Below are 11822 nucleotides of genomic sequence, written 5' to 3' on the forward strand. Positions count from 1 at the left end.
TGTTTTGTTAAAATAACTAAATATTTTTGTTATACGGGTTAATCGGATTAATTTTGACAGTTTAAATGGTTCAATTTTCATGGTGTCAATTCGGTTTGAAACTAATGAGTTAAATGGTTAAAATCGACCAGACCCATTTAATTAATTAGTCTTAAACTTGAAACCATAACCGAATTATTTACTAAATGATTTTATAGTTTCAATGTAAATAGTTCGGTTCGGTTTCAAATTCACATCTTTAATTACTTCAGATCAATATAAATCAGACAATTTTACCTCTACCTTTCATTTTTTTTTTTTTTTTTAACCTTATTCCATTGCCTATACACTCTTTAAGATCAGCTAAGCCGATATCAATCCAATCCATCTGATCCGATATCGATACTTAGAACCCTGGTCTCAACCCTACTGCTGACTTGTTACTACCCTCCCAACACACCAAAAGAGAGAGAGAGAGAGAGAGAGAGAGAGAGAGAGAGAGAGAGAGAGAGAAACCATATAACAACTTGGACTCTACCTAATCAAACATGTGGCAGATAACTACACCTACCAACACATCATCCAAAAGACTTCTTCCACATATTACTTCTTTATTATCCCAAACATAAGAACATAAAAGAAAATACTCACTCACACGTAACATGCATCCACACTAGAACCTACGTACTACCACTCCCATGCATGCAAGGTGATCAGAACTACATGGGTATAGGATCAACAAACAATGAGGTGATAGGGTCCTTCAACACTTCATGGGCAAGAGTGAATCCATCTTTATACAAATACATGAAATTACCTACACGATTAGGGTTCACACACCTTAATACAACTTCCCTTGGGACACCAGTAGGTTTCAAGCACCCTTCATTTATATCTTTCCATGCTCCCACCACTTTTTTGTTAAATTCTTCATAAACCTCTTCCTCTGAGACTCCATATTGTTTCATGTAGCACTCCACAGCTGAACACAGGTGCCCTCTCTCTTGCTCAAACTTCAAAAAATACATCAAATTTGCTTAATAATGTTAGTTAAGTTTCATTAGTTTGTCCTAATTAAGTATATATATATATATATATTTTAACGACGGGTATCCAGACCTTCAGCTTGACTAGTCCCAAGGCTCATACTGATTTTGCAACCGCATAAATCGGATCATATTAGGGTTGAATGAGAATTATTCAATTTTCACCGAAAGCAATGAAGAGTACTAAACACCCTCATATTAGTGGCCCCAAGAAAAATAAGAAGAGTCGAACTCAGAATCACACACTTTCTAAGGTAAAGATCTCTTGGTAACTTGGTTACCCCTTGGGGTTGTCCTAGTTAAATAAGATAAATTTGCAAATTAATTAATGTAAGTAAGTACCTTGTGGGTCAACATATCAACCACAAGCCTGGAAAGTAAGGTTGAAGCCTTCATAAGTTTAGGTTCATTCATTAGCCAATCAAAGGCTACCTTTGTCACGACATCTCCTCCCATGCCAACCAAGGAAGTGACTATTAACATGGCAACAACATTCTGGGTTGTGCATTTTTCATATACTCTTCAAATGTTGGAATATAACCATTTAGCCTCCTTCAAGTAGGTTCCAACCACTCTTTTCATCTGAGAATATTGAAGCAAAACAAAACCAATCTATGAAATATATGTCAAGAGATTAATCAAAATATATAATGACCCAGTAGTAGATATATATATATATATATTGATGATACTCACCGCTTCTTTCATGTAGTTAACACGATAAGATTGTCCATCCTTTCTCAACTCTCCCTCAGTTTCATCGTAAAAATCTAAGATAGCTAAGCAAAGCACCTTCATGTATTCAGGGAGTCCGTCGATGAGGCTTTGATCCCACCTGAAAAATAATAAGGTATTAGATAGAAAAAGTTACAAATAGTGAAATCAATTTTTTTTTTTTAATTATGAATGAAAAATATATTAAATCGAAACCATTTATAAACGGTTTCAATTTAAATGGTTTCTCAATTATCAGAGTACTTCCGAGGGCAGCTTATTAAATATTGGCTTTACTGGAGACTCTCCAACACTATCAAAACTCAAATTTCTTGTATACGATTCATAGTCTAGTGAAGATATGTCCATGTATCAAACCTCTCAATCACATCTGTGAAGAGTTGGAGTTCTTCAAAGGTACCATACGCATCATAGGTATCATCAATAACCATGATTAGGGCTATAACTTTGGCTAAGATCTTCCTGGAAAAAGCATAATGAGGCTCAAAATACAATCCTATTGTAGCAAAATAGGACTCCACAAGTCGGTCTCTAGCATAAGGTTGATGCAAACCCCAATTCATTCCACCACCTGCAATACATGTATATAAGAATATCAGTAATTTATGGGGCTAAAACTTAGCTATACACATCAAAGTTTTGGATAATTGCATTATAATACATATATAGATAAGTTAGAATTAGCTTACTTTCAGAGTTGGCTTAGCTCCTTCTGGTAAATGGACTGATGTAGATTGAAATCTAGTTTTGCAAGCTTGAGAAGAGATTCATTCTTTGTCTCTTCCTCTTGGTAAATAGGGATGTAGTGCCTAGCTTCTAGCCTTGGAGTGCCCTTGTGGAGATTGTCTCAAGGCACACATTACTTGTGTTCCGAGAGGAGGTTTTAGACCATGATCAGTGACTACGGAATTAAGTCTAGTGGTTGTGAATTCTAGGGCTTCATCTAGAATATCTTCTCCACTTACCCTCAAATGTGTAGCTTCATACAAGCATAACAAACCCCTAACATCCTTAATGAGATCCTCCTTAAACTTGCCATCACTGCCCTTAAATTTGTTGAGCACATCTACAATTTGTTAGTGATTCTAAATCCTAGAATCATTTGAATGACCTAAAGTGTATAGAATACAAGAATGAATAATGGAAAGAAATCAATCACATACCCGTTGAGCGTGAATAGAGTCCCTAAATCAAGGTTGACGCTTGTACCACAAACTATGATGAAGAACCACGCAATATGGGTCCTTCTATTGAGATCTTCTGTAGCCTCTTACTCTGGGATCTTCTCTCTGTCTCTACACTAGCTCTGTGAGAAAGCAGTGCTCCCAAAATATTATTATGAAAAGTAACAGCTGCAGGGATCGTCAGTATTCTATATATAATAGAATCTCTAAACCCTATTCCAATACCATATCATTAGGAGCATTTGAAATGAAACGATCACCCCAAATGCTAGGATGGAAATTAGTTGTATTGTGTATAATCTTTGTGTCTGCATTTTCACTAAAATATTGGTTTGATGGGTTTGGAGGAGGAGGAAAAGAAGATTTGACCACAAACATCTTTCTTTTAAGACTCTTAATATTAAGAGAAAACTGGAATGGAGGAATAAAATGGCAGTGGTTTAGGTTTAGGTTTGGACAGAGAGCAAAAGAAGGTTGCACAAATTGGACAAACATGTTTCTTCTTCTAAGATGTTTTGCTTCAAGTGGTAATGTGCAGAAGGATGGAACATGTGACGTGGTATTTATAGGTCTTATGCTCTTATTCTTGGTTACAAGTTCGGATCAGCTCCCCTTATGTGAAGAGTAAAACCCAAGTTCGGATCAGCTGCCCTTGTAATAAATCAACACATGGCAAAATCATAATCTACAAACTCCTTAAAGGAGCTTGGATCAGCTCCCTATATATGTGGAGAGTATTACATACACTTTATGTACTATGCAAGTAAATATCATAATTATGTTGACATCCCCATCATCTTCTTTTGTTCTATTACAAGTTCAAATTGTCTACAATGAAGATGAGATTTTAATAAACATCCAACAACTGAGAGCTGCCCCAATGCAGACGATTTGTTCATAGCTCTATTCCATTCATCTCTTAACCCTAGTTTTTGAGATTTGAATGGTAGGAAAGAAGGAAAAGTAAGCTCCTCATGGATCACATGTTTTACTTGCATATATGACGACAGAGCTATGTGAAGATATGGATCATAATATATATTACGTCAGCTATGTGATGATGATGATGATGATGATGATGTAGAGTTATGCGACATCGATGATGATGATGTAGAGTTATGCGACATCACATGCATATAACGTACAACAACAGAGCTCGTTATATGCATGTGAAGAAATGTGCATCACATGCATATAATGAATTCAACATGCACATGCATCGTACTATCATCGTACGATGAGTCACATGGTTTCTTAAATGCCCGATCTAATTGATCAATGGGGATATGATATCGGATTTAATGGACTGTGTGGAATTCATTCACCGTCGGGGTAAAGTTATGCGGGGTATTTTGAGAAGGTATTCAAATTTTACAGGAGTTCGTGAACGAATTAACTAGTTTACAATAAGGGGAGTTACTTGGACATACATCCGATTGTTATGTATGCAATAGTTACCACGAAGAAAACAAAAATTACTCTAACATGCACGAACTTCGAAACCAACTATCTCTCCTTGCCATAAGATGTCTCTCTCTCTCTATATATATATATGTAAAGTTGTCATACCGATTTGTAAAAACGTAACCCTAAAAAAGGCAATGCAGAAGGTAATGGAAAAATAAGAATAAACAATGCACACAGATTTATGAAATTCGATAAGATTGCTTACGTTTTCGGTGAGATGAAATTCTGCTTCACTATCAATGGAGAATAAGATTACAGCACTCGTCCTCACACCTCTAAGAATTGGTTACCCTAATACTGAAAATTACAAAACTGCTCTCAATTAAAAAATTCGAGCGAAGTTGCGCACCCTAACCTCTAATCTTGAAATTACTGCTTTCATCCATCATTTTCTCGGATTTGAATGTGTGATCTTTTACTACGTTATGTTTTTAAAAAAAAAAAAAAAAAAAAAAAAAACAAAAAAAAAAAAAAAAAAAAAAAAAAAAAAAACAAAAAAACAAAAAAAAAAAACAAAAACAAAAACAAAAAACAATGCATTTCACATTGTTTGGCGAGTGTACCCGTCAATCTTTGCGTTCGGTATGCTTTCTCAGAACACATTCTGAAGGAATGGTAAAAATGTTGTTTGGTATTGGGCTCTCATTCTAATTTCTTAGAATGTAGTTGATAATGGGCCTTATTCGCGTTCTCATTCTTGCATATTGTTGCGCTTCATGAAGATGAAATTACTTATACAAATTGGGAAACTGAGAATGGACTAAAGCAGAGCCACTAGTGTTGGTTTGGTGGTGCATGAATGGGAGATGAACTACTTGATCTCATTTATCATGAGCAGAACCAAGAAAGTAAGAGGAATCGAACTCAGAATCACATGGTTCCTGAGATGAAGGTCCCCTACCCCCTTAAAGTTGTGGAATATATCCGACTAATGCTCTTCCTCACACAAAAATTTGAGAAGAAGATTTACCAAAGAAAAAACCTTGAAAGGAAATAGATTTTCTGCGTCTTTTGTCTTTTGGTGAGTCTTAAACATAAGTTACCCGAATCGGGTTGGATCGACTGATCTGGATTAGTATCGGATCCAATGAATGATACCAATTCCTGTCTTAGGATCAGTACCGGTCTTGGCCGATACAATTCATTGACCCGATACCTGTATTTAGAACCCTACTCCATCACTTTAAACTAGGATTTTTAGAGAAAAAGGAAAATAATCAGAGATTGAATCGATCAGTGCCGATTTTCGATTCCCCAATTCTTATTCGTGCAATTCAATGCAATTTTATTTTCAATGTTTGACACATGTCTCTAATGACATGGACAGTCAAGATAAGAGAGGAGGAGTCTTAAGCTATGTTAGATTCTAAGAAATGAAAAGCAAAAATTTTTGAATTTGAAGGGAGAGAAACATAAATCAATGCATCATCAAATTCATATTTTAATTTTTTTTTTTCACTTATTAATGACCAAACATAGCCTCAAATATCTCCTTTGAATTTGGTAGAGAAACTTGAAGAGTATTGGCGTCATTGATTAGCCTCCTTCATTAAGTTTGGCTTTTTCGTGGAAGTTTGGGAGTCACATTCCTCGAGTTGGGGTTCTCTGTCTTGACTTTTTCTTGGTCCATTCTCATAAAAAAGTTTAAGCTCTCTCCCTCTCTCTCAATAAATTGCGATGTTGTACCTAAGAAAAGATATAGCCTTAAATATCTCCTTTGAATTTGGTAGAGAAACTTGAAGAGTATTGGCGTCATTGATTAGCCTCCTTCATTAAGTTTGGCTTTTTCGTGGAAGTTTGGGAGTCACATTCCTCAAGTTGGGGTTCTCTGTCTTGACTTTTTCTTGGTCCATTTTCATAAGAAAGTTTAAGCTCTCTCCCTCTCTCTCAATAAATTGCAATGTTGTACCTAAGAAAAGATATAGCCTTAAATATCTCCTTTGAAATTGGTGGAGAAACTTGAAGAGTATTGGCGTCATTGATTAGCCTCTTTTATTAAGTTTGGCTTTTTTGTGAAAGTTTGGGAGCCCCATTCCTCAAGGTGGGGCTCTCTGTCTTGACTTTTTCTTGGTCCATCCTCATAAGAAAGTTTCACCTCTCCCTCTCTCTCAATAAATTGCGATGTTATACCTAAGAAAAGATATAGCCTCAAATATCTCCTTTGAATTTGGTGGAGAAACTTGAAGAATATTGGCATCATTGATTAGCCTCCTTCATTAAGTTTGGCTTTTTCATGGAAGTTTGGGAACCACATTCCTCAAGGTGGGGCTCTCTGTCTTGATTGATCAACAGAAAGACTACGAGGCAAAGGATACTCAGATTGGATAACCATAGAAGATAAAAGTTTTAAAATCATTGCACTATTTGTAAAGTTTAAGATTATTAGTGAAAAGGTACATAGTTTCTAAACATCCAAATGAAATAGATCAAAGGAAATAACCATAATCAAGATTAGAGATCATTTGTCCTTCTTTTGGATGGAGGGTTTAGAAATAAAGGAAGCAACCAAATCATAAATCGACAAGGCAAATAATTTAAACTTAGTGGCCCGGCAGCAAATATTTTTTAGAAAAATCACATGATAGAAAAAAAATGCCACTCAATTTCCAATTCATTCTTACAAAAACAGCAATAAGGATCTACATTTAGGAAATACACAAACTTGTATTTTGTAAAAAAAATGTTGACTAGGACCTTTCATTAAAAAACAAATAAATTTAGGATTTATCTTAACAAGCCAAATAAACTTAAGATGTATCTTAAGCTATAACCAAGTAGAAAATGCAAGGTACACTAAAGGTTAGGGAATCCTGTCTGTCTAGCATTCCCACGTTGGGCGTACAAATACCTAGGGGGGAAGGCAGTATACTGGAGGTGGTAGACCCTAAGCATAAGGGAGACTACGATGAGGTGGAGGCGTGATGGTGTTGAAGTTGGGGCTCATGTGTTCTAACAGTGCACCCACGGCGCGGCCTAGCATGAGGCAAGTGGTGAGGTACTTGGAATGGGAGACAAGATTGTCGGAAATCTTGTGTGCTAGGGGAGTACAGGTAGGTTTTGTGTTTTGATCGATTAAAGGGATGGGGGTTTTTCGGGAATTATCAAAAAATAGACACTCATTTAAGAGTAAAATTTAACACCTAGTCACAGTTGATAGAATCTTTTGATTTAGGGGGAAGGGAGTGAAATATTTAAAAAAACTTGGAGAACTTGATATTTAGACTAAAATGAATGTATCCTCCTGATTGCATGAAGTGGACCACTTAAATTCCACAAACGTAAAGCACAAAGGAATTAGATTCATTCACCGCAACCCACACAAATTAATCACTTAGGTTCTTCGGCGCAGCCTATCAAATGCTTAAATCTGATAACTTAATGAAAAATAGACTAATTATGCCTAAGATCGAACATCAGTTACGTATGACGACAGTACATACGAATAGACAATCAACGAGTGACCTCCTCGCCCTTATCGAGGCATTTGTCCGGGTTGGCGTCCTTTGTGGCACGTGTCCCAAGGTCGTCTCGGTCATTGGATATTCATCGCACAACCGTACTCACTGTAGATGATAATTTTGCATTTTAACTTGCGCTTGAGGTATATGTTTACTCTTCTCTCTCTCTCTCTCTCTCTCTAATAGTAAGTGGGGAAGTTCTTCCCTAGGAGGAGTGCGGTTCCATGGTTTTAAAGTATGGTATCAGCTTCCCTTAACCCTTACGGTATCGGATCATCTATATTGGATAATAATACCCTTGTTTTTCCTTAAAAAATGCTTTTCTTGAATTTTTTTTGCCCTTGGTTTGTATCATTCAACCAATATAGGATCAACCAGGTATTGGGATCAGAGACTTGTTAAACCATTATAGATTGCTAGTATTGGATGATCCAATACCGATACTTAAAACCATGATGGTTCCTACACGTGCACAAGGACCAATGAGGGGAAAACACCAACAAAAGAAAGAGTATATGATCTGTACCAGCCACCAGGTGCAACATATTCCTATAAGGGAAAATGACTTCTTTTGGATGCTTGAAGAGCCATTTTCCCATTCATGGGAGACAGTAGGGGTGTCAAAACCTAGCCCGAATCGATAAAACCGATCAAAATCGACTAAAAAAACTAGGATCGAACCAAACCGAACCTAATTGGATTGGTTTTGGATTGAGATATGTTGGAATAGGATGAAAACCGGTCTAAGCCGAACCAACCAATAACCCAACCGAATGAAACCTATAAAAAAAATTGATTATGAGATTATAAATTGGTGAATTGATTATCCATTTTTAATGATTATGAGATTTTAAATTAGTAAATTGATTATCCATTTTTTACAATAGTAGTGAGAATATTTTTTATCGTAATAGGAATTGTTACAATGCTTCCATTGATTTCCCTTGTTCTTAAATGAAAATTAGTTAGATAGTTAAATGAATGATTGGATAATAGGGTTCATTTTGTGATTTCAATATTAGTTATCTTCTTAGTAATTAGTTATCCACCGGTTTCAATATTAGTTAACTTTCCTTCACAATGATAAACCTGATTATTTAATTATAAATTTAAAGTGTTTTCATGAAATCTATTGTTACTACAGGTTTATGAATGTACGATTTCATTATGGTTCAAGCTTGATAATAAATCGATCTAAACCTGTATTAATCCGATATTGAAAAATTGAAATCAAACCGAACCAAAATCAAAACCAACTGAAAACCAAATATGAACTGGTTTTGGTCTCCCTCATTTCTAGACCGAAGTCAAACCGAATCGAACCGATTGATTGACACCCTTAGGGGAGGGACCAGTTATTTCGCCCACCATATGTCCAAGTGCAAAGGCCACACGCCTCATAGAAAATATTTTCCTTAAGTTTTTTTTTTTTTGGGGGGGGGGTGTAGGAGATGGTGGTGGTGTGGGGAGTGCCAAGATCTTAGATTCGGAATCAGTGTCAGTGCCAATTCCCAATTCAAAATAAATAAAAAATTAGTGAAAATATAAATCAACAAATATCGATTCCAATATGTTGGGTGTGGCAAAGATGAGGATGTTACATGGATGTGCAACAAACCTCTGAGAGATAGAGTGAGGACTAGCCAAGTAAAAGCTAACTTGGGAGTTGTTCCGATTCAGGATAAGTTCATAATGTTGATTAAGATGGTTTTGAACATATCCGAAGAAGGCATGTGGATGCTCCAATACGAAGGAGAGATTAGATCAAGATAGATGGAGTTAAAAGGGCTCAAGTTAAGTCGAAAATGACCATTGATGAATTGGTAAGAAGAGAATGCAATAGCTAGGTCTTAACCCTAGTATGACATCTAAGAGAGCAGCTTGAAAGGCAAAGATCCAAGTTGCCAATTGTTCATAAGTGTGATATCTCAAAGGTGTTGCAGTGCATTATTTCTTCCCTCTCCTTTCAGTCTCTTTCTCTCTTTTCTCCTTTATCTACTCTTCTTTCTTTTTCTTTTCCTTTATTCTAACTCGAATCCATGTAGCCGATCCCATTTAGTTGGGATAAGACTGAATTGTGTTGTTATTATAAATCGACAAATATCGTTCCAATATGGATCAACCATACAGCCTATATTGGATGTTTTTGCCCTGGTTAAAAAAGAAAGAAAAAAAAATCAATTTTCTTTTGATAATTTGCCTTTACTATCAACTAAAGACCTTGCTGCCACATGCTGAAGGTGCTTGCATGCACCCTCCCATTGGTGATGAGTGACACCAACATAAAAACTCTCGTGTTTATATTCTTCTCTACTGTAAGGACCATGTCTTTCAAATCAATCAACGATGAAGATATCGCCATTGTTTTTGGTGTTTTTTGGAGTTCTTGATAACCTAGCAACAAGCAAGAGTGTTGGGTCAGAATGGTAGATCACAAAATTATTATCGATTCATGATTCAAGTCCATACAAGCATTTATACAAACACATACCAAGCAATATGACAATATCCTTGGATTCTTCCTTAACCCTAGAATCCAAACATGAATCAAATGAAATCAGGATCGGCTGGAGCAGATTTTTGTTATGAAAATTAGAATTAGGGATTGAATCAATCAGTGCCGATTTCGATTTTAATCAACTAAAATTGATTGAAATCATCTGAACCAATCAGGACCATTTCCCATCCGAGCCCAATTTTTGAAATGTTGGCTTTCACAACAGTATTGAGCGCCCAATGAATGTATTTCGTGGTATCGACTATCGATACTCTTTTGGGCATTTCTCGAAAGGGTACAATTGCTTGGAATTTGACCAATTGAGATATCCGGAAACAATATTTTATTATTTCTTCATTCGAGAAAGAGATCTTTAATTCTATTTCTATATTATTTCTAGATCCAAGGACTAACCAATTAATTACAAATAAAAAAAGAGGGAATAGATTCATAGGTTCGATACCTTGTTATAGAACCTATGCTTGATAGAAATATCAGATCGGATAGAGCATAACCAATACCAATCAGATCACAAACCCATGTTTTAACCAAATGCTAGGTGTAATAGCTTCACAGGATCCCCTCCCCCTTTCATCCTTGCGCAGAAGCTGAAGGCTCTGAAGCCTATTATTAGATCTTGGTCTAGGGAAGCCTTCCCTAATCTGGATCAGGAGGTGATTACATCCAAGGTTGAGCTGGAAAATATTCAGAGAAGCATTGAGGAAGAGGGCCTCACTGAGCAGCTTTTTGATCAGGAAGCCGATGCCAAGACCAAATACTAGAAAGCAATGGAAAACCAGAAGAAATTGTGGATTCAAAAATCCAGGGTCAGATGGCTTAAGGAAGGGGACAGGTGTTCCAGATTTTTTCACGCCATGACAAGGATCAAGAGATCTAGAAACACTATTAGATGCATCACTACTGAGAATGGAGTTGATATCAGTGATTGAGATCAGATGGGATCCTGTTTGGCCGAATTTTATGAGACATTTCACAAGAAAGTAGACCTGGAGGATCACCCCCATATTTTTAACTGCATTCCCAGAATTCTTCAGGATTCAGACTAGGAGATGCTAGATGCCATTCCCTCTGAAGGGGAGCTCAAGAGAGAGGTGTGGGACCTCGATTCGAACAGCTCTCCAGGCCTTGATGGCTTCACGGGAGCGTTCTTCAGAAAATGCTGGGATATAATCCATGATGATGTCTATAGAGCAGTCAAGGGATTTTTTTCATCAGGTATTCTTCCCCATGGTGGTAATAATAATTTCTTGTTATTAATTCCTAAGGTGGAGGGGGCCAAATCTCTCGACAAATTCCGTCCATTGTGTATGGGGAATTTTTTTTGCAAAATCCTATCTAAAATCATGGCCTCTCGTATCTCTAGTGTTTTGCCAAAAATTATTTCGCAAGAGCAGGGAGCATTTCAGAAAGGGAAGCTTATTCATCCAAATATCTG

At 36.5% G+C, this 11822-nt stretch overlaps 1 pseudogene; it reads right to left on the reverse strand.

The window, feature by feature from the left end:
- Positions 1-698: 698 nt before the first annotated feature.
- On the reverse strand, positions 699-11562 carry LOC122092324 (annotated as a pseudogene).
- Positions 11563-11822: the final 260 nt, after the last annotated feature.

This window comes from Macadamia integrifolia, chromosome 10 (assembly GCF_013358625.1).
Source record: "Macadamia integrifolia cultivar HAES 741 chromosome 10, SCU_Mint_v3, whole genome shotgun sequence".
Lineage (NCBI taxonomy): Eukaryota > Viridiplantae > Streptophyta > Magnoliopsida > Proteales > Proteaceae > Macadamia > Macadamia integrifolia.